Source organism: Ochotona princeps, chromosome 9 (genome assembly GCF_030435755.1).
Source record: "Ochotona princeps isolate mOchPri1 chromosome 9, mOchPri1.hap1, whole genome shotgun sequence".
Classification (NCBI taxonomy): Eukaryota; Metazoa; Chordata; class Mammalia; order Lagomorpha; family Ochotonidae; genus Ochotona; species Ochotona princeps.
This window is the reverse complement of record NC_080840.1, coordinates 78,642,530-78,659,187: the sequence shown is the minus strand read 5'-3', so window position 1 is coordinate 78,659,187 and position 16,658 is coordinate 78,642,530. Positions and strand designations below refer to the sequence as shown.

At 54.2% G+C, this 16,658-nt stretch overlaps 1 pseudogene; it reads right to left on the bottom strand.

Annotated features, from left to right (window-relative positions):
• Window positions 1-4: 4 nt before the first annotated feature.
• Window positions 5-15,159, bottom strand: LOC131481120 (long-chain-fatty-acid--CoA ligase ACSBG2-like; annotated as a pseudogene).
• Between the last annotated feature and the right edge of the window lie 1,499 nt (window positions 15,160-16,658).

Here is a 16,658-nt window from a genome sequence, read left to right as displayed (position 1 = left end):
AGGCTCACCCCAGTCCCCTAGTACCTTTGGTGCGTCCCGAGATGTACAGGAAGCGCTGGCTGTCCACGCGGCCCAGGTCCCTGGAGTGCAACCAGCCGTCCTCATCGATGGCCTCCGTGGTGGCATCCTCCATGTCGAAGTCCAAGTAGCCCATGAAGACGTGGTGGCCCCACAGGCAAACCTCACTGATGCCGTTGACGTTCTGCTGGGACACCATGGTCTTACAGCCGCTCAGGTCCTTCCCGCAGATGCTGGAGTGGGGGGCAAGGGAGCCGCCACTCAGACACACCGGCCACCGGCACCTGCCCCTGCAGCCCAGCAGGCAGGAGTGGGACCCAGCACTGGGTCTCACTCCCAGCGCCTTCCTCCACTGGGTCCCACTCCCAGCGCTCTCTGGACCTGAAAGCTCAGGTTGTCTGGGCGGCTTTTTAGAGCTTGTGTGTGTGGTGGGGGGTGGTAAATCCCAGCCATAAGTACAGTCTCCAAAACAGTCATGGAAAATATGTTATGGGAAAAATGCATGGCTTTCAAATTCTTTTTGTACCAAAACTGTGTGTGTGTGTGTGTGTGTGTGTGTGTGTGTGTGTGTTGATTTGAAAGGCAGAGAAGGGCCGGGGCACAGTGGCCTAGTGGTTAAAGTCCTCCTCTTGCATGCACTGGGATCCCATAAGTGGTCCCAATTGATCCACTTCCCATCCAGCTCCCTGCCTGTGGCCTGGGAAAGCAGTCAAGGACGGCCCAAAGCTTTGGGACCCTGCACCTGCGTGGGAGACCCGGAAGCAGCTCTTGGCTCTTGGCTTCGGATCGGCTCAGCTCCAGCCATTGTGGCCACTTGGGGAGTGAACCACCAGATGAAAAATTTTTCTCTGTCTCTCCTCCTTTCTGTATATCTGACGTTCCAATAATTTTTTTTAATTTTTTTTAAGGCAGAACAAACAGGGATTTTTCCATCTGGTGGTTCACTCCCCCAAAGCCTGCAGTAGCCAGAAGAGGACCACACTGAAGCCAGGAGCCCAAAGCTACACATCCTGGTTCCCCAAGTGGGCTGCAGGCTCCCCACCACCGCCCCGAGTCCTGGTGCCAACCCTTCTACTTGGCAGAGTGTGCACAGCAGGGAGCCAGAGTCAGAAGCCAGGCTGGGGCTTGAACCCCAACCCTACATCTCATGTCCTAATTATGCTTGCAAACACCTGCCCCTTTCCCCGCCACCCCCCCCCCCCCAAGCTTGCCTACAGTTCCACACTTCCAGGAACCCTTGGAGGGACCCTGATAGGTGTTTGGTCTGGGCATTGCTGGTACCAGAAAAGGCTGTGATGATTTTGCCTTGGCGAGAAATTTATTTGAATGGTTTGAATGTGTCTTCTCCTCCCCCTTCCCCCTCCCTCCGCCCCCCCCCCCAAAAACACTCCCCAAACCTGATTGGAGCTAGGAGGCTGCAGGTTGGAATAGCTACGATGAAGTCATCCCACAGTCGGGCTGGCCTGTAATCCAGGACAACCCCATGTCCTTGCAGCAGGTTCACACATGGAGGTGACATGTGAAGACAGGGCTGGAGATCAGAGATGTTTCCCCCTGCAACCCTCAGCCCCCAGGGACTGCCAGCCCCTCGTGCAGCTGCTCATGCCCTACTCCTTGACACAGCACGTCTGCCCTCCAGAACCATGAGTCAGCCATTTGGTGGTTCTTGGTATTGGATGACTTGTCCAGGGCCCCAGTGTGGAGGGGGAGCTTTTCACCACCACTAGGGGATCCCATGTCCATGGTTTGAGGCCCAACTGCTCATTGTGGCCATTTGGGGAGAGGATAGAAGATCAATCTCTCTATAACTCTGACTTTTAAATAAATAACAAGCAGGGCCTGGTGTGGTAGCCTAATGGCTAAAGTGTTCATCTTGAACGTGACAGGATCCCATATGGGCACGGGTTCTAATCCCAGTGGCCTTGCTTCCCATCCAGATCCCTGCCTGTGGCCTGGGAAAGCAGTTGAGGATGGCCCAAAGCCTTCGGACCCTGTATCCGTGTGGGAGACCTGGAAGAGGTTCCTGGCTCCTGGCTTTGGATTGGCTAAGTTCCAGCCATTGTGGTCACTTGGGGAGGAACCATTGGATGGAGAATCTTCCTCTCTGTTTCTCCTCCTCTCTGTATATCTGACTTTCCAATAAAAATAAATCTTTAAAAAATGTATCAATAGATTGAACTTAAACGTGAAGTACTGTGCTCTTCCAACAGCTGTGAGAAAAGCATAAAGCAAGCACCAAGCCAGGAAAAGGATCTGCAAAGAATGTGTGGCCAGAGCGTGCAGAGAGCCCTGGAGACCCAACAAGAAGATGGGACCAAGAGCCAGAGAGGAACCTGGGCAGGTCTCAACAGAGCATGGTCAAGGTGCCCACCATGCCACTTGTCATGGAGGAGATCAGCGCCACCTCCTACTGTGACGTAAGGACAGCAGGTGCAGGGAAGCGTGTGGAGAGGCCGGAATGTCTCCCACCCACTTATGGTGGGGGATGGCAGATGTACTGTTCATCTGAAGGGAGCCTGCAAGTATCTTCAAATGTGGACCACGCCTCTGTCTCCCCCTCCCCAACCCCTTTAGTAGGCAATGTAGAACCGATTGGGGTTGATGGGAAATATGGGACGACTTCTCAGGCCCTGTTGGTGATGGTGTGAGTGAACGTGTGTGTGAACGTGTCTGAGTGTGTGTGTGAATGTCCACAAGGGGAACATTCACTGAGAACCCACAGTGTGTCCACATGCAGCTGACGGGCATCAGGATACATGGGAGCCAAGAACTCAGTCAGCCAGTACTTAGAGCAGGGTCAGGAACCTTCTAGAAGAAAGTACAGAGGCCCTGAGGTTTAACCTGTGGGAGTGACTGACGAAGGACCCTGATGGACACAGTCGTTCCCCTGGACAACTCAGGTGGCCCAGGGACGTGGGAGGGTCTGTGTGAGAGGGAGGCAGGGGTCAGAGTGGTGGAAGAAAGAGGGCATGCTGACTGGAAGGTACAACTCTGCTGGCTTGAGGAGGGAGGAAGGGAGGGACCCTCCTCAGGAAGACGGGAAGATGGAGGGGGACTCTGGTGACCCCTTGGTGGGAGCCCAGCGAGGCCCACGTTGGACCATCAGCTAGTCCATGCATGCTGCTTTGAACTGAAACATTGCTGTGCTTTGACAAGACAGTGGAGGGGGAGCTAAGGCAGAGAGGACCAGGGAGGACACAGAAATCCCAGAGATCTCTGTCGGCTCAGTGAACGTTTGCCACGTCCAGACACAGAAGCAACGAAAATGTTCTGTCACATGACCACTCTGAAAAACCTACCGAAGGATGTTCTTCAGTTAAACGAAGTTGTAATAATAACAAAAAGACTCAAGAAAACTGAAGGTCCCTCCCACAAGGATAGATATGCTTCTGTCCCATCCAGAGCCCCAAGGGTCCCTCAATTTCCTCTTTCCCAGAGAACTGCTAAAATTCAGGAACACCTGGGAAGTTGGACTCCTTCACAGGTGGGTGAACCTGCAGTCTGTCAGAGGTCAAAGTGCACCTCAGCACCTCGGCCTCTCCCCTGTCCTACCCTGTTCTCCTCACATTTCTTTGATTCATGCTCACCCCTACCACAAGCGCTCAGAGAAGCCAGACCCACCCTCCCGCCTTCTTCAGGTGTCATATCCAGAGGGCCCAGCCTGAGGCAGAAGTATAAATACAGAAATAAGAGAAGAAATTTGAATACTTGGAGACTTAACAGTGAGCAATGGCAGGTCAGGTGGAACTACTGGACAGGGGAGGGGAAAAAAAAAACAAAAAATAAATGCAACCACTAACCCCCAGGAAAACCAAAAAGTTGTGCCGGGTAGGAAGAGGCTCAGCTGAGTTAGTTCAGGGTAATTTACCTGGCATTTATTGGGTTGAGGAAATGAAGAGGAGGATGAAGAAAGGAAGTGTACATCATCACAGAGCCCAGTGAAAGGGGACACAGACAATGTTCTAATATTCAAAACATGTAAACCCAGAAAAGGTGATGTCACATCTCCAACCTCCGGGAGACATACTTGCCAAAAGAAATGACTAAGCCATGTGGCTCCTACCTTGAGCACATCGGTTTGAGCAAAGTACGTGACACCCCCGACCTTGATGGGCAGCCAGATGTCCATTATTTGGTGTGCGATGTGGCCAAGGGGCAGGTAGCTCACCGCCACCTCCTGCTTGCTCATAGTGCTTGTAAGGCCCAGGTTCTTGGCCAGCGTCCCCGCTAGCCATGTGATCTAGAACACAGCAAGCAGACGGCCCACTTAGCTCTATTTGGTAATAACTAGGAAGCCAGGAGCCAGGAACTCCCTCAGGGTCTCCTGTAGGTGTGGCGGGGTCAATGGGCCCAGGTACTTGAGTTGTTACCTGTTGTGCCTTCCAAGATGCAGGAATAGGGAGTTGGATCAGAAGTGGAGTAACTAGGACTTGAACCAACACTCCAGAAAAGAGACAAGCTTAACCCATGGAGCCTGCACACACAGGCCTCGGCCATAAGTTAAAAAAAAAAATCTTCACAAAATATCTCTTTGTGTTACACACACTATTCTTCAGCGGGCTCCCAAAGTTTCTTAATGCCTCTTGATGCTAAATGGATCCATACATTAAGCAGTGTGGTTACCAGCGGGGACAGTGGGAACAGCCGGCCCTGGTTCTCACCCTGCTTCTAACACATTCCTTATCATATGACCTTGGGCTGGCCACCTCACCTGGAGGCCTTCAGTGTGGTCATTTATAAAATAGCACCTGCTGGAGAAAATGGCTGGATTGCCGTAAAGCGAGAAACCTGCCTGACAGAGGCGTCGAGCACGCGACTTCCAAGTTCTCCTTGGAGGCACCCTGAGGCACTGTGGAGCAGCTACATTCTGAGACCTGGTGGACTGTTAAGCCCTCGAGCTGTGAATGCCTTCCTCATCTCCCCACCCCTTCCTCTCCAGGCTCCCAGCTGTACATCTATTTGTGGTCAGTCACCTAAGTTTGCCCTTTTGCTCGGTTTTCTAGAAATGAAACTACAGAGCAGGCATTTGCCTTACGCTTTCCTGACAGTGACCTCAGCCAGCCCCTCTATATCCGCTTCCCCGCCCCACCCTGCATCTGTGCACCCACACAACTACAGACAGAAACACTGGCAAGAAGACCCCAGGGGGCCATTAGGCTTGTTGCGCTGTCATTTTACAGATGGGGAAACTGAGGCTCGGCAATGTCAGATGTTCCGGCTTATATCACAGAGCAAGGCTTTGAACTCAGCTCTTACCACTGCCCTGCCACACCCCCAGCCCTGCTCTCTCCAGCCCTGCTCTCTCCAGCCCTCACTGGGCGTGGATACCCTGCAGCCCCCGTATGTGTGTGTGTATATGGGGGGGGGTGTTGGAGGCAGGCAGGACAAGGTGGTCTGAAGACCGCCCTCATGGAGGGGAGGAGCTACAACGCACATTGTCGTGGCTGAGCATGACGCCCTTGGGGTTGCCCACGGTGCCGGATGTGCAGATAACAGCACGCTGGTCACCTTCTGGCTCTCGATGATCTGGTCCAACTGGAGGTCGGGCACGCTGTTGCCAAGCTCCATGAAGTCATGCCACTGCAGAGGGGAAGGACAGCAGAGGATGGCGGCGAGCCGGCCGCAGGAGAGAGGTCTGTCCCCCTCCTACTGGGTCCCATCAGCTCTCTCTGCAAAACGTGATTCCTGGCCAGGCTTTTCACCCTGCAACTTTCTGGTGGTGCTTCCCGCTCCCAACACCCTTATTTCTTGTGCCCTGGTTTGTAAAATGGCAGGGGCGTCAAGATCCAGCCCCTACAGCAACAGAATACACATAGGTGGCCCTAGGCACCTTCGGTGGGGTTGGGGGGACATTGGTTCAGGACCCCAGGGGACACAAGGTCCCTTACAATCAGTGGTGTCATGTTTGTATTGAGCCAACACCCATCTTCCTGTAGACAAACTCAGCTCCGTAAGTGATGGGAAAGGAATTGCAAGGGGACATCAAGGCTGAGCATGTATCTCAAATTGCTGTTGAGATCTCTGAGCGTGAGCTCTGCAGACACGGAGGACCAGCTGTAGCCCCTAAATGTCCAGGGCGCTGGTCATCCTTTATTCAACAATGAAGTGTCAGAGACACCTCATCTGAAAGTTTCTAAACAGCTGAGGGATGCCCAGGAAATACCACGTGATGATGGGTTTGAAGCAGAGGCTGAGTAATAACAAGCCAAGTGCATGTGATGTGGAAATTCAAGTTGTGCCCTGCCCCCCCCATGCCTCTTCCACACCTTTCTCCCCTCGATGGGGCCTCTCTGGGTAGACCAGGAGGACCCACTCCTCGTCACCATCCCATGGGGGCAGAAGGACACCTAGGCCGGGAGCCCAGAGTTTCCCTGGGGGTGGGACGTGGCCGGTACTGCCGGGTCCAGCTTTACAGAAAGGATCTTCTGAAGCTGTTGGTCGTTTTCCACCAGCAAGAGATTCACCTTGGCCTGACTGATGACATACTGGCAAGCATCGGCAGAGTTGTGGCATAAATGCCAACACAGAGACCCCTGGGAAAAAAAAAAGGAGAAGGAATTCAGGTGTATCCGCCCCCCCCCCCCCATTACCTCTTCCTACACTGTAACGTGTCCTCCTCCTCCAGGCAGGTGCTGGGATTGCAGGACCTCCTGAGATGAAGCCCAGACATGCAGGGAACACCTGTGATGTCGTGACCACAGTAGCCCTTGGGATACCCACAGTCCTCCCAGTTCCCAGAAGAGGAGAACGAGGGACCAGCCAGCAAAGCCGCATGTTTGAGGTCCCGCTGCAAAGTCTCAGCCCTGGAACTCAAAGCCATGACTCAGCCTGCGTTTCCCCTTACATCCACAGCCTCTCTGTTCGTTCAGCCACGCGAGCTGGCATCACATGGTGACCTCCAACTTGCCCTTTCTGCCTGAGCAGTGACCAGTGAGGTCTGCCTTGAGTCTTTTCACTGTTGCTGTTGCCTTTTCAATGCCAAGCCAGAGGTTCTCCCAACACCTTGCTGCCAGGCCCCGGCTGGTGGGGATAGGGGTGATAACAACTTACTTTCACTTCCGGGAGATGCACCTTAACCTGCCAGGATGGCGCCGAGTGCAGCTATGAAACACTGAATGGAGTTGAAACCCAGGATGCCAACTGTGTGGAAGTGCTGCAGACCCAGCTGCAAGGCAAGAGAGCAGCCAACAGATGGGCAGCAGGTGCACGGCCACGCCCTCGTACCTGTCACCTCCACCCGCTTCCAGGCCACTTCAGAGCAAAGGTAGCCAGTGACCATTTAAAAAGTATCCGTCCCTTTAGAACTTAACACCAGCAGTATAAACAGTGTATCTACCTTCTTGATCAATGAGGTTTTTTTTTCTAAGATTATTTTTCATTTATGTATTTGAAAGACAGAGAGAGAGAGGTCTTCCATCTGCTTGCTCAAGAGGTCTTCCATCTGCTGGCTCACTCCCCAAATGGTTGCAATGGCCAGGCCTGAGCCAGGTTGAAGCCAGAAGCCTGGAGCTCCTTCCGGGCCTCCCTAGGGTCATCTGCTTCAGACTTTCTGGTCCCAGGATGTGTCAAGGCTAGTCTATGTAATCAACAGGACCTGGGAGAAGTGATGGCACCCATGTGGAAGACCCAGATGGAGCTCCCAGTTTCTGCCTGTGGCCTGGCTCCCCCCCACCCCGCCCCGGCTGTGGCAGGCACCTGGAAAGTGGACCAACAGGTTGAATCTATCTCTGTCGCTGTCTCATCCTGCATGCTATGTCTCTGCTTTTCAAATCAATCAATGAATCACAAACTTTTAAGAACTGGGGAACTTGGTCCCTCTTGCACATTTTGTCACTGGTGACTGCAGTGGGTATCTGTCTCCCACCTCAGACGCAAAGTGGATTGGATAGGAACGGACTGGGGCGGGTCACCTCGGGATGGTGTGGGAGGGCAGGGCAGCAGCAACAGAGCCCTTACCTTGATGAAGGACCTGGCAGACTCTCAACAGGGCTCGTAGTACTGGGTGAAGTTCAACATCTCTTCTTGCCGTTCTTCGAGGCCAGAGCTGGGTGGGTGCCAAAGCTATTGACGGAGTTGCGGAAGAACTCGGGGATGGTCATCGGGGTCTCGTGGCCCAGCCTGTGCTTTGAGAGCCTCAGGAGGACTCCACTCCGCTCGGTGGTCCACAGGCTGAGGGGAACTGCAGGCAGGCCCCGGGGGTGGGGAGGCAGAGGGGTGGGGACAGTGGCAAAGGTTTCTATTGATTTTCTAACATTGGGGGTTTTCTGGGTTGACTGTCATTCTACTCTTTGAGGAATGGATTTTTTGGTACATTTGTTTGAAAGACAGAATGACAAACAGAGAGATCACCCTCTGCTGGTTCACTCCCTGCCACAGCCAACACTGTACCAGGCCGAGGCCAGGAGCCCTGAACCCCAGCCATGTCTTCCATGCAGTTGGCAAGGACCCAAGTACTAGGGCCATTGTTCACTGCTTCCAGGTGTGTGTGTGCTGGCAGGAAGCTACATCAGAAATGGAGCCAGGACTCAAACCCAGGCTCTCTGATCCAGGATACAGGAATTAATTCCGCCACCCACCCCCCCCCGGTTGCTTAAACCCTGCCAGTTAAACACCCATCTGAGTGGGATGGCTTGCTTGCCCACATCATATCTCTTTTGGAAAAGGGCACCTGTGGACGGGGAGGCTGCCTTGTGGCTGGCAAGGTCCCCTGAGTCCAGCTGTGGCCATCACACCCAGCTAACACATTCACAGATCCAGGCAACGCTGGCCACGTTGTGCATACCAAGTGCTGGCCTGGCAAGCAAGTGCCTCACGGCCCTGCCCCACGCTGTCAGTCACTCACTTGTGAGGGAAGTGCACAGGCTGGCCCCTATAGGGTCACACATCCCTGTGCATGGCTGTTGGTACAGTCAGCATGTCCTTCACGCCCCCTGCCGCCCCCTGGCTCAGCGCACCTGGGGGCTTGCTGGTGTCCGTTTCGTGGTCCTTAGGCTCCTCTTCCAGAGTCACGGGGGCTCAGCCTTCACCACCTCCACAGGATTGCTCCTGATGGTACTGCACAAGGTGGAAGACGAGACCTGAGCAGGACTGGCAGGGAGACCCGCCTCCAGTCGCTGCTCATGTCTGCCGAGAACCCGAGGGTTCGATGGTCATGCCTGACCTGGGCTGAGCGAGAGCAGAGCGTGCCAGACAACAGAGCGATGGCCACTTCAAGAGAGGGGGTTCAGCTGGTGTCCAGAAGGGTCGCTGAGATGGTGTGGCTGTAAGGTCAAGTCACTAGGTCATTGTATGTGGGGACAATGCATTTTGAAATCTTCCAGAATATTCTGGTCTGTCAGCGGTCTCAGGGCGTCAGTTCAGGGAGCCCTTCACACACGGTTCCTAAATAGCCATCTAGACCAGAAAGCAGCACCAGGCTGGCATTAAATCTGTGCCAATCCATGTGCTTTTGAAGGTTCATTTGGGGCACCGGCTCAATGACTCAACAGTTTCATCTACCTTTTGCAAGCATCAGCATCCCCTATGGCTACAGGTTTGAGACCCAACTGCTCCACTTTCTGTCAACTCCCTGCAACCCTGCACCTGCGTGGGGAGAGATTCCTGGCTCCCAGATTCACATTGGTCCAACTCTGGCTGTTGTGACCATTTCGGAAGTGAACCAGCAAAGGGAAGATCCTCTCTGTAAATCTGCCTTTCCAATAAAAGTAAATCTTAAAAAAAAAAAAAAAAGATTGCTTTGGAGGCAGAGTTACAGAGGGAGAGCTGGTCCAGCTCCATCCTCTTGCTGATTTTGAGAGACAGATCTTCTGTCTGCTGATTCACTCCCCAAGTAACCACAATGGTCAGAGTTGAGCTGATCCGAAGCTAGGAGCCAGGAGCTTCTTCCAGGTCTCCCATATGGGTGCAGGGTCCCAAGGCTTTGGGCTGTCCTCAACTGCTTTCCCAGGCCACAGGCAGTGAGTTGAATGGGAAACGGGGCTGCCCGCATTAGAACCAGCATCCATATGGGACCCCGATGCATTCAAGGCATGGACTTTAGCCACTAGGCTACTGTGCTGGGCTCCTCTTGCTGCTGTCCCAGGAGCATTAGTATTAGCATTAGTAGGGAGCAGCATTGGAAGTGCAGCAGCCAGGACTTGAACTGGTGCTCCTATAGGATGTTAGCTGTACCATGCAGCCCGTCTTTCTAGACCCATGAACCATCTTTATAACTAATGTAAACTCTACCTACAGGGCTGTTAAATATTATCATTTAGGGAACAGCCAGGAAAAAAAAAAGTTAAGATATAACTTTCTGTCTTCTTTTTCTTAGATTTATGTATTTGAGGACCTAGTACGATGGCTGGCGCAGTGGGTAAATCCTAGCCTTGGAAGTGCCAGCATCCCCTCGGGGTGCTAGCTCATGTCCCGGCTGCTCCACTTCCCATCCAGCTCCCTGGGTGTGGCCTGGGAAAGCAGTGGAGGATGGCCCAAAGCTTTGGGACCCTGCACCCATGTGGGAGACACAGAAGAAGCTCCTGGCTCCTGACTTCGGATTGGCTCAGTGCCATCCGTTGCAGCAGCTTGAGAAGTGAATCAGTGGGTGGTTCTCTCTCTCTCTGCATTTCAAATAGCAGAAAATAAGTAAACCAACTCCTAGGAATACATTGGGAATAGACAACATTTGCAAAGAACACAGCTGACATTACAGACCTTAACCAGGGAAAACACTCAGCCTGTTAGCCCTGCACAGTGCTGCCCGAGTCAGAGACCTGGACTGGAATCCCCATGGCTTCCTGTTGCCACCCTCTCAGCCACCTTCTCGCGCCATGCTGCCAGGCCCCACACCTGCCCCTCTTCATGTGGTAAGGTTGAGTCCATCACGGTGAGGCATCAAGAGCTGGGACATCCGTTCAGCACACGGGTCTTCCTTCTTGCCTCAACAGGCAGCCCCTCCTGGGGACCTGAACAATGGTTCATGGTTTCATGGTTTCATGGTTTCCCACTGTCCAATCAACCTGCTACCCCATTTAACATAGAACATTCCAGAACCTTCTGGCACCTTTGTGACATCATTGCTTGGCCCTTACCCCCCCCCCATGCCTCTCCCCTCCCACAAGAAAACTGCTTCCAGGGTAGGGGTTATTGTCAGTTGTTCATTCATTAGTCATTCATCTACACTGTGCACTTGTGTCTGGCTCTGGAAGGTTCTAGAAGGAACCACTCGCTTGGCTCTGTGGCGCAATGGATAGTGCATTGGACTTCTAGACAACTTGGAGGCATTCAAAGAAGGAACCACTCAAATGCAGGACCTTGGGCTAAATGCTGGGGAATGTCAAAGAATGCAGACCCATAGTGAAGTCTGTTCCTGGAGACAGAGAGATGCCTGGAGTCACACAGACACATGTAAAGTGACAACCACAGAGAGGCACAAGGTGGCCTGGGAGAGATGAAGTTGGGGACAGAGCTGGGAAGACAGTTTGGGGACGGGGTGCAGATTCCATGAGCCCAGATCTGTCTGTTTGAAAGGTAAAGGGACAGTCTCCTACCTTCTGGTTTACTCTCCAAATGTCAACAGCCAGGGTTGAACTTGGGGACCCAGAACTTCATCCGGATGTCCCAAGTCCTTGAACCATCGCCGCTGCAGCCTCCGCAGTCTACACGAGCAAGGAGCTGGAGGAGCAGAGAGGGAACTCAAACCCTGGGCCCTACCAGGAAAGGTCGTGGCCATTCCAGGGTGACCACATTAGAAGGGTGCTCCTCCTGCTTCCTGCAAGCTAGCAGGGTGATGGCAGACAAGGGAAAGCAGTCAAGGATGACCCAAAGCACCTGCACCTGCATGGGAGACCCGGAAGAGGCTCCTGGCTCCTGGCTTCAGATGGGTTCAGCTCTGGCCTTGTGGCCACTTGGGGAGTGAACCAGCGCATGGAAGATGTTTCTCTGTCTCCTTCTCTCTGTAAATCTGTCTTTCCAAGAAAAATAAACAAATCATTAGACATGTTCTTATTATAAGCAACAAACAGACACACCCCTCTCTCATCCATAGTATATGGTATATTGTACACACACAAGCATGTATATATTATCCTGTCACACACTGTCTGCTTAATGCACATTTACATTACGTAGACCTCTTATAGACACAGTAACACACAGGTATACTCCCAAAGAGTCTTCATCCGGTCACATCCACACCCCCCCACACACACACACCTTATTGGAAAACAACAGTCTTCCTGCTGTGGGAGGTGAAAGGGTAGGATCCCTGGCAGCCAGGTTGTCCCTTAGAGGAGAGCAAGAGGGCAGCTCGGGACAAGCAGAGCCTGAACCTAGGCAAGAGGAGATCAAGTTCTGAGGGCAGTCTGATGGTGGCCTGGGGGCTTCTGGATTCAGCAGTTCCTGAAAGCAGCACCCACAACCATTGTGTTTTTCCCCCCTTTGAGCAGCAGTCAGCAGGAAATGTGTGGAGGCAGAAAGCAAGTTTTTTTGTTAGATTTATTTATTTTTAAAGATTTATTTGATTTTTTTATTGCAAAGTCAGATATACAGAGAGGAGGAGAGACAGAGAGGAAGATCTTCTGACCGTTGATTCACTCCCCAAGTGACCACAACGGCTAGTGCTGCGCCCATCCAAAGCCAGAAGTCAGGAGCCAGGAGCTTCTTCTGGGTCTCCCTCACGGCACCCAAAGGGGAGAACCAGATGGAGCTCCTGGCTCCTGGCTGTGGCCTGGTCCAGCCCTGGCCTCTACAACCATCTGGGGAGTGACCCAACAGGTGCTTCTCTCTCTCTCTCTCTCCACTTTTCAAATCTTTCAACAAAGTCAAGTCTTTGAACAAACCAATCTGTGAGTGTGTGATGCTGTCGGAGCTGTCTCAGAGGATCTAATCCATTTCTCTCTCTGGTTATGCATTTTTGAAGCCCTTTTTCCTTCTTTAATCTCCGGTTTTCTATGCAAGTCACCCTCCCCCCTCACTCTCTGCAAGTTCTTCTCTTTGCCCTCGTCCTCTTCTGTGTGGACCCTGAGGTTGGCCCATGCATGTCCACCCTCTCTGGTTGCCTAGAGATAATTCATGCACTTGGCCAGGGAAAGTGTGAATTTTGGAAGAGGCACCTCCACCTGACCCCTTGGCAGCCGCGCTGGGCCGTCTCCACTGTTCACTATGGAAATGATTTCATGTAGCACAAAAATGTGGTGATGACTAAAAGTGACAAAAAAAAAAATTCCCCCCACCCTCAAAATCCAAGGGGCACTCAGGTGCTGCTAGCACAAAAGTCACCCACGGAGGCTGCTTCTGATGAAAATGGCCCTTGCGTGCTGCCTTCATGAGAGCTGCCTGCTCGAGTTTGGGTCCTAGCCAGTGGAGAGGCTCTCAGATGTACCTGCTATGTTCTAAACGAGCCCGTGGGTGCTCGCAGGTGCATGCAGGGGCCCTGCTGCCTCCCAAGGTGAACATGAGGGCTTCTGAGAGGCAGTTTGTCAAAAGAGTCGAATGGAAAATGAGGGACGAAAGAGAGATTATCTGTTGGTTTGCCCTGCACGTGTCTACCGTGGCTGGGATTAAGCCAACCTGGGCTTAGTCAGGGGCCCGAGCATTCAAGCCGACCCCTTTTCAGAGCAGCCGGGACTCGAACCAGCGCTCCAATATAGGATGCTGGTGTCACAGCGCCAGCCCCCAGGTGGGCCCTACTCTGTATCGGCACATCCTCACGTGGGCCATCTTGCGCTGCCTTCCCTGGCACACCAGCAGGGAGCTGGACAAGAAGCTGAGCAGCTGGGACTCAAACTTTGAACCTCCTTGTGGCACTTGCAGGTGGAGGATTACCCTGCAGAGCCATCGCGCTGGCCCTGTTAACTTCTCTCCCACTTGCCATCAACTCCCTGAAGTCCCCACGTGGTCCGATATATCCCATATATTGTCAAAGTCCTCTCACCCGGATGTAAGCTGAGGCTGTGTCCTCCTGACACTCTCTGAAAAGGATTGGATACTAAACTCTGGGCTTGGGGCTTGGTCTCACTCCTCACCGGCCCCTGTATGGGATACGGCCTCCTGCACGCAAAGTAGTGGGTACCAAGAAGATTTTCATTTTACAAACATAGGCAGAATCTGACCCCTAGGCCAGTCTGCCACATTTTCACCTCGTGTAATATATAATAAAAAGACACCAAAAGCAAAATGAAAAATGAAATGTCCCATGGTCTTCATCCATGAAATGAATGAACACAGCTTTTGATGTCAAAATACCTGAGAACGCTTCAGGAGACAGGCGGGCCCAGGTTGGCTGACTCCCCAAGCCAACTGGGGAGTCACCCTCAAGTGTGTGGGCTGGAGGCAGACATGGTTCCCCAGTCCCTGAGGGTGCAGGCTGAACGTGGCCATGGGTCCAGGGGCCCTACGTGCTGCATAGACACGGACAATGAATCAGCAGGCCCTGAGGTCCCGCATGAACGAGGCCAGTAGTCGATCTGTCCCCCAGGACCCTAAGTGCCCCATGGACACGGACCTGGATCCCCAAGCGCTCAGGTCCTGCATGGACACGACAGGCAGTCAGTCTGTCCCCCAAGTAATAGGTGCCCCATGGACGTGTAAGTGGGTCCCCCAGGCCCCAGGTGCCCCATGGACACGGACTTGGGTCCCTCAGGTCCTAAGTGCCCCATGGACACGGACGTGGGTCCCCCCAGGCCCCAGGTGCCCAATGGGCGCGGCCAGCACTCAGCCTGTCCCCCAGGCAGAGCCACCAGCCGGGTTTTCTTGCGCCCGCCCCCACACGCGCGTCTCCCGTCTAGCCCCGCCCCCGCCCACCGCCGATTGGCTGGATCTCCCTGACGGACAGCTGTGGCAGCCAAGGTGCGGGTCCCTGCGGCCCCGCCCCTGACGGGCGCCCTTTGGGGCGGGCGGTTGGAGCCTAGTAACCGTTGCCGGTAACAACGCCCCGCCCCCTGGCGGCGGAGGAGCGGCTGGCGCTGCCGCCACAGAGACTGTAGCCGTGGAGACAATTACTTACCAACCGGGACCAACTCGCAGCAGCTGCCGCCGCCGCCTCCCGAACTCCGGCCGGAACTCCAGGTAACCGTCGCCGCCGGACGCCAAGGTGCCGGGAGAAATGGGGGGACTGTGGCGTACGAGGGATGGAGGACCCCGGCAGGGGGTGCTGGCCAGCATCCCCCAAAACGTCCGTTCGATCCCCGAACCCCAGGCGGGAGCCGTCCGTTCTCTCTTCAAACTCTCTGAGGTATTTTTGGTGGGGGGCTGGGGTGGGGTGAGGAGGGCCCTCCTCACGCTGTGACTTCAAACGCGCCCAACTTCCCAGGAACCCCTTTGCCAACTCCCCCCTTTTGGAGTTGTGGGGGGTTCCTAAGAAGGGGGTCCCCCCTCCTCTGATCCTGTTGATCCCTCACCACCACCATCAGCACCAGCACCACCCCCTTCTCCGTGAATTGGGGGCGCCCGGCCACTCGCTCACGCCTGACTTTGGAAGGGGGTGGGGTGCGGGCTTCTTCTCCGGAACCGACTTTTCTCTCAGACACCCCCAAATCCTCAACTTGCGGCACCCTTTTTTTTTTCTTAGCCTCCAGCTCCGTGCCCGGGGAGGTGGGATTGTTTGGGGGGCTTCAACGCCGTCCTCCTTTTGCACCTGCCGCCACCTGCGCCATGCCCTGCATTCGGTGTGGCCCGGCGTCTCCCCTTTTCCACTCGACCCTCCCCCCCCCCAAGAAACACTGAATTTCGGTGGTTTGGCCTTAGGACTCCTTTGCTGAAAAGTGGGTGCGTCAGTCCTGGGACGAACTACTTGTCTCTCCTTGTAACTTTTCTGGACCGGTCTCCCCAGGAAGCGGGCGGCTCACCTTTGCGGCATTTGGGGTTCCTCGGACACCCCCCCTTTTCCTCACTCTTCTCCTCTCCTCCTCTCCACCCCCTCCTCGCCTCACATTCCTGGCTTTGAGGGGGACCCCGGCTCCGCCCCCGGCTTTTCCAAGCCCGCCACCCCCCCCCCCCCCCCGTGTGTGCGCGCGCGCGCGCGGCCACAGCTCCCCTATTTGGACCCATCTGGAAGCTAGAGAAAGTTTGAGCAAAGCATTGGTTTGTGGCTGACTTGTTGAAGCGCCCCACAGGATCCCGGGCCGCACCGTGTGTCCACCCCGGCTCTGTTCCCTCTCCATCCCCGGCTTTCCTGGGTCACTCCCTGCGCTTTGGGGTGGGGTGGAGAGGTGGGGAGCCTTTAGCACCTGCCTGCCAGGGTAGGTGAGGGGTCCTCTGCTGGGCTTCCTGGATGCCGGGTGGGAATGGAACTGGGGTTTCCTCCACGGGATCCAGGGTGGGCAGCCGGCGCCGCGCCTGTTGGGCACCTCCTGCCTGCCTGGGGGATTCCCGTGGGTGCAGCGTGGGTGAGGGTTTTGTTGCTCTCCCAAAGGGCATTGTCAGTGGAGAGCTAAAGCCTGCAGCCCTATGCCAGGCCAGTTCTCCCCAAGGAAATGACCAGAGCCTTCATAAAAGATGCTCCAGTACCCCTAGGTCAGACAGGAAGTGGAAGTGAGGCAACATACTTCCGGGAGCAGTCATAATAGTAATAATAATAATAGTATCCCAGAAATAGAGACAAGTTATTGTCAAGCTTTTTTAAAAAAGTAAAAGTGACATAGACACTTACAAGTCCAATAATA